The following is a 12,472-nucleotide window of genomic DNA, read 5'->3' as shown; positions in this document are numbered from 1 at the left end:
ACCCAACACAGCCAAAAATAAATAAATAAATAAATTTATTTTTTAAAAAAATTTTAAATGAAATCACAAGATGGCTAAATTTGTGGGACACCCCAAAAGCTATAGTCACTAAAATGCTATATTAGAAAAGAGGAAAAGTCAAATAAATCATCTAAACTTCCACCTCAAGAACCTAGGATAAATAAATAAATAAGTAAACAAACCCAAAGCAAGCAAAAGGAAGGAAATAATGGAAAACACAAAATAATAAAATTTTAAAACAGAAAAACAATTTAAAAATAAAACAAAGAGTTCTTTAAATAGATCAATAAAATTGACAAACCTCTAGCAAGACAAACAACACACAAACTACCAAAATCAGGAAAAAAAACCCCAGGGATATCACTAGAGACCCTGAAGAAATCTAAGAGATAATTAGGAATACTAAAACTTACACACATAAATTTGACAACTTAGACCAAAAGGATCAATTCCTTAAAAAATACAAACTAAAACAACTGTCCAAACACAAAATAGGTGATATGAATGGCCTCATACCTATTAGAAAACTGAATTCATAATTTAAGCACTCTCAAAAAAAAAAAAATTTTAGGTCTAGAATTTTTTCCAGTGATTTCACTGGCGAATTCTACCAAACATTTAAAGAACTAACAGCAATGCTACACAATCTCCTCCAGAAACTATTTGAGGAAGGGGACACTTACCAATTCATCTTTTGAAGCTAGTATTACCCTGATACAAAAACCGGACAAAGACAGTATAAAAACAAAACAAACACTAGAGATCAATGTTCCTCATAAAAATAGATGCAAAAATCCTTAACAAAATATTAGTAAATAAAATTTAGCAATTTTAGCAAACAGAATTTAGCAATACGCAAAAGAACTATACAACGTGACCATATGTGTTTTATTCAAGAGAAGTAAACTTGTTCAATACTTAAAATCAATCAACATATTAATTGGCTAAGAAGAAAAATAACATGATCATATCAGCCTATGCATAAAAAGTATTTGCTAAAATTCAATACCCATTCTGATAAAAACATAGAAAAATTAAAACAAAGTGAAATGTCCTCACCTTGATAAAAGTATCTACAAAAAGAAAGAAAGAAAAAAAAAAAACTGCTGCTAATATTATATTAATGGTGAAAGACAATGTTTTCTCCCTAAGATTTGGGAACTACGAAAAAATGTTCACTCTCATCACTTATTTAAACATAGTGTGGGAAGTTCTAGCCTGTGCAAAAGTGCAGGAAAAGGAAATAGAAGGCATACAGATCAGAAAGGAAAAAATAAAACTGTTCCCATTTGCAGATTACATGATTGTCTTTGTAGAAAATCCTAAGGAATCTACCAAAATAAACAAAAAAACCTTCCTAGAACAAACAAGTGAATTCAACAAAGTTGCAGTATACAAAATTAATACACAAAAATCAATTGTGTTTCTATATACTAGCAATTAACACATGGGCATCAAAATTTAAAATATAAAACCATTCATAACCACTTCAAAATAGAAAAAATATTTAAGTGTAAATCTATCAAACAGGCACAAGATTTGTATGCTGAAAGAATGCTGATCAAAGAATCAAAGACCTAAATAAATGGAGAGACATACCATATTCATGGATTGGAAGACTCAACAAAAGATGTCAATTCTCTTCAAACTGATAAACAGGTTTAATGCAATTCCTATCAAAATTCTACCCAGATGTTTTTGAAGATATAAACATGACCATTCTGGGACTTCCCTGGTGACACAGTGGTTAAGAATCCGCCTGCCAATGCAGGGGACACAGGTTCAACCCCTGGACCGGGAAGATCCCACATGCCATGGAGCAACTAAGCCCACAAGCCACAACTACTGAGCCCACGTGCCTCAACTACTGAAGCCCGCAGGCCTAGAGCCCATGCTCCACAACAAGAGAAGCCACCGCAATGAGAAGCCCGTGCACTGCAATGAAGAGTAGCCCCTGTTCACCACAACTAGAGAAAGCCCGCGCACAGCAGCGAAGACCCAACGCAGCCAAAAATAAAAATAAATAAAAACTAATTGTATTAAAAAAATTTTTTTTAAAAATTAAACATGAACATTCTAAAATTTATACAGGAAGGTAAGGAAACTATAATAGCTAAAACAAAGAAAAAGTGGGAGAAAAGAGTCTACCTGAAAGACTTCTAATATAGCTACAGCAATTAAGACTGTGTGGCCCTGGCAAAGGGACAGACACTTAGATCAATGGAACCCAGAAACAGACCCACACAAATATGCCCAAATGATTTTGACAAAAGTGCAAAAGCAATTCAATGGAGGAAAGATAGCCTTTTCAACAAATGGTGCTAGAGCAACTAGACATCCATAGGCAAAAAAATGAACCTTGACCCCTTATACAAAAATTAATCAAAATGGATCATGGACTTATATGTAAAGTGTAACTTTGTAACTTTTAGAAAAAAACACAGGAGATGGACTTCCCTGGTGGTGCAGTGGTTAAGAATCCGCCTGCCAGTGCAGGGGACACGGGTTCGATCCCTGCTCTGGGAAGATCCCACATGCCGCGGAACAATTAAGCCCGTGTGCCACAACTACTGAGCCTGCGCTCTAGAGCCCGTGAGCCACAACTACTGAGCCCACGTGCCACAACTACTGAAGCCTGTGCACCTAGAGCCTGTGCTCCGCAACAAGAGAAGCCACCGGATAAGAAGCCTGTGCACAGCAACGAAGAGTAGCCCCCGCTCGCTGGAACTAGAGAAAGCCCGCGCGCAGCAATGAAGACCCAACACAGCCAAAAATAAATTAATTAAAATAAATTTTTTAAAAAATAGGAGAAAATCTTCAGGATCTAGGGGCTAGTCAAAGAGTTCTCAGACTTGGTACCATAAGCATGATCCATGAAAGGAAAAACTGGTAAATTGGACATCACCGAAATTAAAAACTTTTGCTCTGTGAAAGACTTGAGAGGATCAAAAGACAAGTTACAGAGTGGGAAAAACATTGCAACAAAGGACAAAGGACTTGTATCTAGAATATAAAAAGAACTCTCAAAACTCAACAGTAAAAAAGCAAACAGTCTTGAACAGACATTTTACCAAAGAAGAAACACAAATGGTAAATAAGCATATGAAAAGATGTTCAACATCATTAGCCAAGAGGGAAATGCAAATTAAAGCCACAATAAGATGCACTACATACCTATCATAATGGCTAAAAAATAATAATAATAAATACCAAATGCTGGGAAGGATACAGAAAAAGATCACTTATACACTGCTGGTGAGAATATAATATAGTGCAGCCACTTCGGGAAACAGTATGGGAGTTTCTTTAAAAACTAAACATGCAATTAACATACAATCCAGCACTGCACTTGTGGGTATATATCCCAGAAAAATGAAGACTTACATTTATACAGAAACCTGTACACAAATATTTAGAGTGCTTTTATTTGTAATAGCCAAAAACTGGAGAAAAAATCCAGATGTCCTTCAACAAGTAAATGGTTAAACTGATATATACACCCCTACTCAGCAACAAAAAGAAGTGAACTACTGATACACACAACCTGGATGAATCTCCAGAGTATCACGGTGAATGAAAAAAGCCAACTGCAAAAGGCTACACACTGTACAATTCCATTTGTAGAACATTCTTGAAATAACAAAATTATAGAAATAGAGAACAGGTTAGTAGCTGCTGGGGATTAAGGAGAGGGTGGAAGTATGAGGAACATGGGTGTTGCTTTAAAAGGACACCACAAGGGACCCTTGCAATGATAGAAATATTCTGTATCTTGACTGTACCAATGTCAATATCCTGGTCATGATATTACACTATAGTTTTGCAAGGTACAACCACTGGGGGAAACTGGGCTAAGGGTAGGGGATCTCTGTATTATTTCTCATAATTGAATATGAATATAAAATCATCTCAAAAGAAAAAGTTTAATTTAAAAGTTTTAAAAACCTTTTAATGTCATATACTTCATCCTCCTTTTGAACTTTAAAATCTATATAAAGTTCTAACAACAAAAAAACGCTTGAGGTTAATTCAATTACATTAAATTTATATAATAATTTTGAGGGACCAGTAGCATGATATTGCATTTCATCATCCAGGAATATTATTCAGACATTTCCTAATGTCCTTTAATAAAATTTTACAGTTTTCTTCACATGTCTTACATCTTTCTTGTTATATTATTTTTAGGTATTTTATAGCTCTTAATACTGTTGTGAATGAAATCTTTTCCATTTCAACTTGTAACTGGTTATTGCTAGAATAAGAGAAAGCTATTGACTTCAGTGTGTTTATATTGTACTCAAATAACTTTACTAAATTACCTTATCTAAAAACATTTAGTTTATTGGACTTTTTAAATTTATTTATTTATTTATTTATTTTTGGCTGCATTGGGTCTTCGTTGCACACGGGCTTTCTCTAGTTGTGTCCAGCGGGGGCTACTCTTCATTGCGGTGTGTGGGCTTCCCATTGCGGTGGCTTCTCTTGTTGCGGAGCATGGGCTCTAGGTGTGCGAGCTTCAGTAGTTGTGGCACATGGGCTCAGCAGTTGTGGCTCGCAGGCTCTAGAGCTCAGGCTTAGTAGTTGTGGTGCACAGGCTTAGTTGCTCCGCGGCATGTGGGATCTTCCCGGACCAGGGCTCGAACCCGTGTCCCCTGCACTGGCAGGTGGATTCTTAACCACTGTGCCACCAGGGAAGTCCCTATTGGACTTTCTTAATATACAATCACATTATCTGCAAGGAATGATTATTTTACCTTTCTTTACTCAATATTTACACTAGTATTTAGTTTCCTTCTCTTACTGCATTATTGCAAGGGTTCTTAATCTGTGGGTCAAGGGATAAAATCCACTGGTAAACTTGGATGAAGAACAATTTTCTTTCTTTACTTTCATTAATCTCTAACTGAAATTTAGCATTTCCTTCAATCATGAAAGTACAGTAAAACACAGTAGTTTTAGCAGTATCTGTGATTTTGTCATCAATAAAATCAGATATCACATGACAGTTATTACGGATATCTAGAATTACTGTTACATTCAATACTACTTTGAGAATATGGCAATTATTAGACTTGTCACTACATCTTATTTATTGTGTTAATAAAGAAGAAACATTAATTTTTGTATTACAAATTTGTAATTTTTTATATTTTGGTAACTATATTTTTAATAGAATTGATTTTTCATAATACTATGTAGTGTTATTTACACTCTGAACAACATTCTATGGGTTCAACAGGGAGAGCAAGCTGCATGCCAGGGTGATCTGGGGGCCTAGGGACCTGCCCCACCAGCTCACCAGAGTTTCCTCCCATGTGCAAGTCTTTCTGCCCCTCACCAGGGTCTCCAACTTGGCCCAGACCAGAGGAGGTTTTTATTTAGGCGTGGATGCAACACAAAAAGTGTGATAAGAACTTCTGAAGCCTCGAAGCAGAAGTGTTATTCCTTGGCTTTACAGTGAGTGCATGGATAATCAGTGATAATAATAACTTATTTTTTTCTAAGCCCTCACTGTGCGCCAGGCACTGTGTGCCAGGCACTGTGCTGGGCCTCTCATTTATTCCCACAATGACCCAATAAGGTTGAAGAAGGGTTCAACAGATGTCACCAGTCATAGGGGTCCACGTGATACAAAAGGTTAAGAATCTCTTTATTTATTCACTTTTTTTTTTTGGCCACGCCATGCAGCTTGTGGGATCTTAGTTCCCTGACCAGGGATTGAACCCAGGCCCACGGCAGTGACAGCAAAGCACCAAGTCTTAACCACTGGACCGCCCAGGAATTCCCATATTCTGATTTAATAGTCTTTTTTTTTTTAAATCAGGAATGGATTTTTTAAAATCAGAAACAACTGTTTTTATAAAGCATTTATTGATACAATCATTTTTCCCCCTTTAGTTTGTTAACGACACAAAGTATATAGGTTTTCTCAGGGTGACCGATCCTTGAGTTCCTGGAATAAATCTTGCTCAATAAATTGTAGTGGGCTGAAGAGTGTAAAAATGCATGTCCACAGAGACTCAGAATGTGACCTTACTTGGAAATAGGGTCTCTGAAGATATAATTAGTGAAGACGGAGGTCATACTGAATTAGGATGGGCTCTAAATCCAATGACTGCTGTTTTTATAAAAGCAATGAGACAGACATTTGGATACAGAGACTGGAGTGATGTGTCTACAAGCTAGAAAAGAGGGAACCTAACCAGCCAATATCTTCATTTCGGACGTTGAGTCTCCAGAGCTGCAAGAGAATAAATTTCTGTTGTTTTAAGCCCTCTAGTTTGTGGTAATTTGTCACTACAGGCCTAAGGACCTAATATAATAATGATGTATGATTCTTTTAACATACTCTGGATTTAACTTACTAAGATTAGCTCCTTTTAAATGGAAGAGGGACTTAGTGTGATGTTAAGTGTAGCACAGTTAAGGAGTATTCTTAGTGCACCGAATTTAAGCACCTTCTATTAAAATCATAACTTGACAGAAATTACAGAAAAATAGTAAATATTTTAGTCAGTCAACACAGTCTCCCAAATTTATAGAAAAGCTACTTCTTGGGACTTCCCTCATGGTCCAGTGGTGAAGACTCCGCACTCCTAATGCAGGGGGCCCAGGTTCGATCCCTGGTCAGGGAACTAGATCCCGCATACCGCACCTAAAGATCCCGCATGCTGCAAAAAAGATCCTGCACGCGGCAATGAAGATCCCACGTGCTGCAACTAAGACCCAGCACAGCCAAATAAATAAATAAATAATTTTTTAAAAAGCTACCTCTAAATGTGACTTCCTTTCCTGAAATAGTAGAAATAATATAAAACTAAGTCATTGAAAACATGAATGAGGAAAACAGAAATGATAAAGGAAGCATTAAAAGTTGAATAGATAATGAAATGTTCAAAAAGAAATGTTGTTAACAATAACTCATCATATTCCTACCTTGTATAAAATATGAACCACTTTGGATGTGTTTTCTTTTTTTCATAAACCTATTTATTTATTTACTCATTTTTATTTTTGGCTGCGTTGTGTCTTTGCTGCTACACGCGGGCCCTCTCCAGTTGTGGGGAGCGTGGACCACTCTTCCCTGTGGTGCACGGGCCCCTCATTGCTGTGGCCTCTCCTGCTGCGAAGCACCGGGCTCTTGGTGCAGGGGCTCACTAGTTGTGGCTCTCGGGCTCTAGAGCGCAGGCTCAGCAGTCATGGCACACGGGTCCAGCTGCTCCGCAGCATGTGGGATCCTCCCGGGCCAGGGATCGAACCCATGTCCCCTGCACCGGAAGGCAGACTCCCAACCACTGTGCCACCAGGGAAGTCCTGGATGTGTTTTTTAATATTTTACTTATTATTCCTAAAACCTACCTCTAAATTATATTTATAATAAACTGCATCTAAACTCAAAATACAAAACCTCTTTTATGCATGTCTTTTGTTACATGCCCAAGCATTATAACTGCCTTTAATACTGGATAAAGAGAGTACTCAAATACTCACCGTTAAAATGTTGATGCATCACAAAGCTACAGTAATCAAAATAGTGTGACACTGGCATAAAGACAGACACATAGACCAACAGAATAGAATACAGAGCCCAGAAATAAACCCTCACATATACGGTCAAACGATTTTCAACAAGGGTGTCACAACCGTTCAATGGGGAAAGGATAATCTTTTCAACAAATGGTGCTGGGAAAACTGGATACCCACATGTTAAAAAAAATGAAGTTGTATCATTCCTTACATTACCTCATATACAAAAATTAACTCAAAGTGGATCAAAGACCTAAATGTAAGAGCGAAAACTATGCAACTCATAGAAGAAAACATAGGGAAAAAGCTTCATGACACTAGATGTGGCAATTTCTTGGATATATCAAAAGCACAAGCAACAAAAGTAAAAAATAGATAAATTGGACTTCATCGAAATTAGAAATTTTGTGCATCAAAGAACACTGTATCAACAAAGTAAAAAGGCAACCCACAGAATGGGAGAAAACAGTTGTGAACCATATACGTTATGAGATTAAAATCCAGAATACATAAAGAACTCCTATGACTCAACAACAAAAAAAGACAACCTAATTAAAAAATGGACAAAGGACTTGAACATATGTTTCTCCAAAGAAAATATACAAATGGCCAATAAGCACATGAAAAGATGCCTAACATCACTAATCGTTAGAGAAATGCAAATCAAAACTACACTGAGATATCACCTTGCACCCATTAGGATGGCCACCATGAAAAAGAAAAAAAATAATAATATGTGTTAACAAGGATGTGAGGGAATTGAAACTCTTGTACACTTTTGGTAGGAATGTAAAAGCTGCAGCCACTATTGAGAATAGTATGGAAATTCCTCAAAAAATTAAAACTAGAATGAACATATAATCCAGCAATTCCACTTCTGGGCATATACTAAAAAGAATTGAAATTTGAAAGCAGGGTCTTGAAGAGACACTTATACAACACCCATGTTCAAAGCAGCATTAGTCACAATAGCCAAGAGGAAGAAGCAACCCAGTGTTGATCAAGATGAATGGATTTTTAAATACGTAGCATATACATCCAATGGAATACTATTCAGCCTTTAAAAAGAAGGAAATTCTGCAACATGCTACAACATGGATGAACCTTGAAAATATTATGCTAAGTGAAATAATCCAGTCACAAAAAGACAAATACTACAGGATTCCACTTATATAAGCTACCTAGAATCGTCAGATTCATAGAGTGTAGAATGGCGGGGTGGGCTGGAGGGACTGGGGAACAGGAAATAATTGTTTAATAGGTACAGAGTTTTAATTTTCCAAGATGAAAAAGTTCTGGAGGTGGATGGTGGTGACGGCTGCACAACAATGTGACTATACTAATGCCACTGACCTGTACACTTAAAAATAGTTAAAAAGAATATGAAAAAGAATGTACATATATAGGTATAACTGAGTCATTTTGCTGTACATCAGTAATTAACACAACATTGTAATTCAGCTATACTTCAATTAAAAATAAATTTTAGGGGCTTCCCTGGTGGCGCAGTGGATAGGAGTCTGCCTGACAATGCGGGGGACATGGGTTCCCTGGTCCCTGGTCCGGGAGGATCCCACATGCCGCAGAGCAACTAAGCCCATGCGCCACAACTACTGAGCCTGCGCTCAAGAGCCCGCGAGCCACAACTACCGAGCTCGTGTGCCTAGAGCCCGGGCTCCACAACAGGAGAGGCCACCACGATGGGAGGCCCGCGCACCACAACAAAGAGTGGCCCCCGCTCACTGCAACTAGAGAAAGCCCGTGTGCAGCAACAAAGACCCAACACAGCCAAAAATAAATAAGTAAAATAAAAATTGTTTTTAAATTGTTAATAAATAAATAAATTTTTTAAAAGTTAAAAAGGCAAATTTTATGTGTATTTTGCCATAATAAAAAAATTTCAATATATAAAAAAATTTTTGAGGTGGATCTATATCATTGAGATGGAAAGTTATTCACCATATAATTATGGAAAAATAAGCTACAGAAAATTATATATAATATAATCCTTTATAAAGTTTATATGCATAACAAAAGCCTGGAAGAATTCATTTCTATTTACTGCATGCCTATTATATGCCAGGCATTGTTGCAGGCCCTAGCAATAAAACAATAAATAAAAGAAACAAAAATCCTAACTTTTTTTTACATGTTAGTGGAAGAGAAAGATAAATTGAGAAATGATTAAAATATAAGATGGGTTGATAATATGAAACTGACATTTTATAGGTAAAATATGGATAATCATTTCATTTGGTTTGACCTAACAATATGTTATATAGTGATAAATGTGGAGAAAAATAAACTAGGGGAGTCAACTCAGAAATACATAAAGGTTCAAGCAATTTTAGATATTGAGGGAAGACCTCGCTGAAAAGGTTAACATTTAAGGAAAGGTCAGAAGGAGGTAAAGGAACAAACCATGCAGGTATCTGGGAGAAATGCATTCCAGGCAGAGTGCAAAGACCCGGAGGTGAGAGCATGCCTAAGTTCTAGAAATGGTGTGGATGACATCATGGCTAGAATGGAGTGAGCAAATGTTACACAATAAACTATTAACAGTGGTTATCTATGGGATGGCATTTAGAGACTCCTATATTTGATTTTCTACATATTCATTTCATTTTCTCTTTTACATTAAACATATATTACTTTTACAATCAGAAAATGCATGATCCCAATTTTTTAAAAAGAAAATTTATGTGCATGTGTCTATGTTTGTGGCATGCGTTGAAAATCTGAGAGAACACAGCTCAAACTCTAAAGTGAGATATCTCTAGATTCCAATCCTTAGGTTACCACTTACTACATATGACCTTGGGCAAATTATTTAATCTCTCAGGGTTTATCTGTAAAATGTAGCTAATAACAGTACCTACCTTTGGGGAAGATTAAATTAGATACTGCATGTGAATAGTGCCTGACACATTGTAAAGTACGCCTTAAATAGTAGCTTTGTAAAAATATATCGAACACCAATTTTTTAACTGGTTTTGCCATTACTAATTTTTACATTACAAAAGTAATATATTAAAATATGGATATACAGAAAATCAGATGTAGACGTCTCTAAAAATACTCAAACAACACAGAAGCAAACAGTCAAAAGTAAAATCCTCCACACATATACCCCAACTTCCCCCATGGGAAACTGCTGTTAACATTTTGATATGAATCCTTCCAGACCTTTTTCTATACACCATATATTACAGGGTTTTAGCAATTTTTACATAACAAAGGAGAGGGACCATATTATATTTATTCTGAAACTTTTATTTTTTTCCAATTAACAATGTATCTTGGAAGGTATATCATGTCAATAAATACTGTTAGCTCATTCTTTTTAAGTTACACAGTATTTCATAGTACAAAAGTACACATTTACGACATTTGTTTCCATGAACATCCTTGTATATCTTTAAGCAAAGATGCCAGTATTACCTACAACTAAAAAATTTCTAAAAATGACTCGCTGGATCTAAAGGAGCACATTTAAAACTGTCCACTACCCGCCAAGAAGGTCATATCAATTAAGAACCTCACCAATGGTATCAAATTATCCATACCTCCAACAGCACTGGACCTTAGCAATCTTCAAATTTTTACTAATTTTCCAGGTATAAAATGATTATCATTGTTGGTTTGATGTGGATTTCTCTATTATTAGTAAGACTGAGTTTACTTTATATGTTATTACTATTAACTTTTTCTAGTTAAATTTTAAATAGCTAATATATGTAACTTCCCTAAGAAAAAAAAAATTTTCCCATAAAAAATAAATTCCATACTTTCAATAATAGGTTTTTATGGGATCTAAAGGTTAGAGAAATTTAGAGAAAAAAAAGATAATTGAGATGGTTTAAATTAAGGTCTGACACAGTCCCTAGCACAGAGAAGGTACTCAACAGGAAGGAAAAACTAAAGGAAATAAAGCCACCAGCCAGCCAGACAGCCAGCCAGGAAGTTTCAGAAAAGTAGGTCAAGCTGGACCTCAGAAAAACTAAAGAAGAGGAAAAAGGCATTCCACATAGACAAAAGAACATGAGCAAATCATAAAGGGAGGCATGAACATAGCTGTGAGGAGCTGTAGGGAAACAGGCCTATAAAGAGCATAGAGTCTGTATTCAGGAGAAAATATAAGATGTCAAATGCTAGCCAACTGTAAGAAGGCCTTGAATGCCAAGATGAAATCTTAAATCTGATTCAATAAGCAACTGAAAGACAATATATTAAGTCAGAGTGACAAGAAGAAAATGTAAATTAAAAGATTAATTTGACAGATTTAAAATTTGAATAGAAGCAGGGAAACTAATTAGACTAATCAAAAATGAGGTGGGGGGTGTAGAAGGCAGGGCAAATGAAAGCTAAAATAAAAAGGATTAATTTGATATCTGTTTAAGCAGCAGGTGGATTCCCAGATCCTCTCCCTGTCCCTTCCAGCAGGGAAAATGCCCCTCCACCACCCAGTCAAAAAACTGATTTATTCTCTGCAGAGTGTAAACCAGAGGTCCTCTGGACTGGGGAACACCAGGCAAATTTAAAAGTGAGGTTACGATACTGAAAACAGGGAAACTAACAGCAATGTATGCAAAATGGACGTATCCTGTTGTACTGCTTCTTTCCTGTATTCCATGTTTCCTCTTTCTTGGTTTACTCTCGCCTATTGGTAAAGCTCATCCCCTAGTAAGTTCCTGAGAAAGAGTATAAGGGAGACCTTGGGTATGTGAAAATATCTTTCTTCCACTTCACTAACTGATAGTTTGCCTAGGTATGGAGTTCTAAGTTGGGATTACTTTCCCTCAGAATTTTGAAGGCATTGCTCCATTGTCATCTATCTTCCAGTGTGACTACTGAGAAGCAAAACTAATCTGATTCCTTCTTATTTTTAACTGAGCAATTTTCTTCTCTCTGGAGCTTATAG

General features: G+C 36.3%; 1 protein-coding gene and 1 non-coding gene across 5 annotated transcripts in view; one reads left to right on the top strand and one right to left on the bottom strand.

The window, feature by feature from the left end:
• ARNT (aryl hydrocarbon receptor nuclear translocator) overlaps positions 1-12,472 on the bottom strand; it is a 62,588-nt gene that overhangs the window by 42,653 nt on the left and 7,463 nt on the right. The window lies entirely within an intron of this gene.
• TRNAR-CCU (transfer RNA arginine (anticodon CCU)) lies at positions 6,587-6,659 on the top strand. The gene has a single exon. It is a non-coding gene; the product is annotated as a tRNA-Arg (tRNA).

The sequence above is a fragment of the Eubalaena glacialis genome, chromosome 3 (genome assembly GCF_028564815.1).
Source record: "Eubalaena glacialis isolate mEubGla1 chromosome 3, mEubGla1.1.hap2.+ XY, whole genome shotgun sequence".
Taxonomy (NCBI): Eukaryota; Metazoa; Chordata; class Mammalia; order Artiodactyla; family Balaenidae; genus Eubalaena; species Eubalaena glacialis.
Note: the sequence above shows the minus strand (reverse complement) of the source record. Positions and strands in the feature narration are given on the sequence as shown.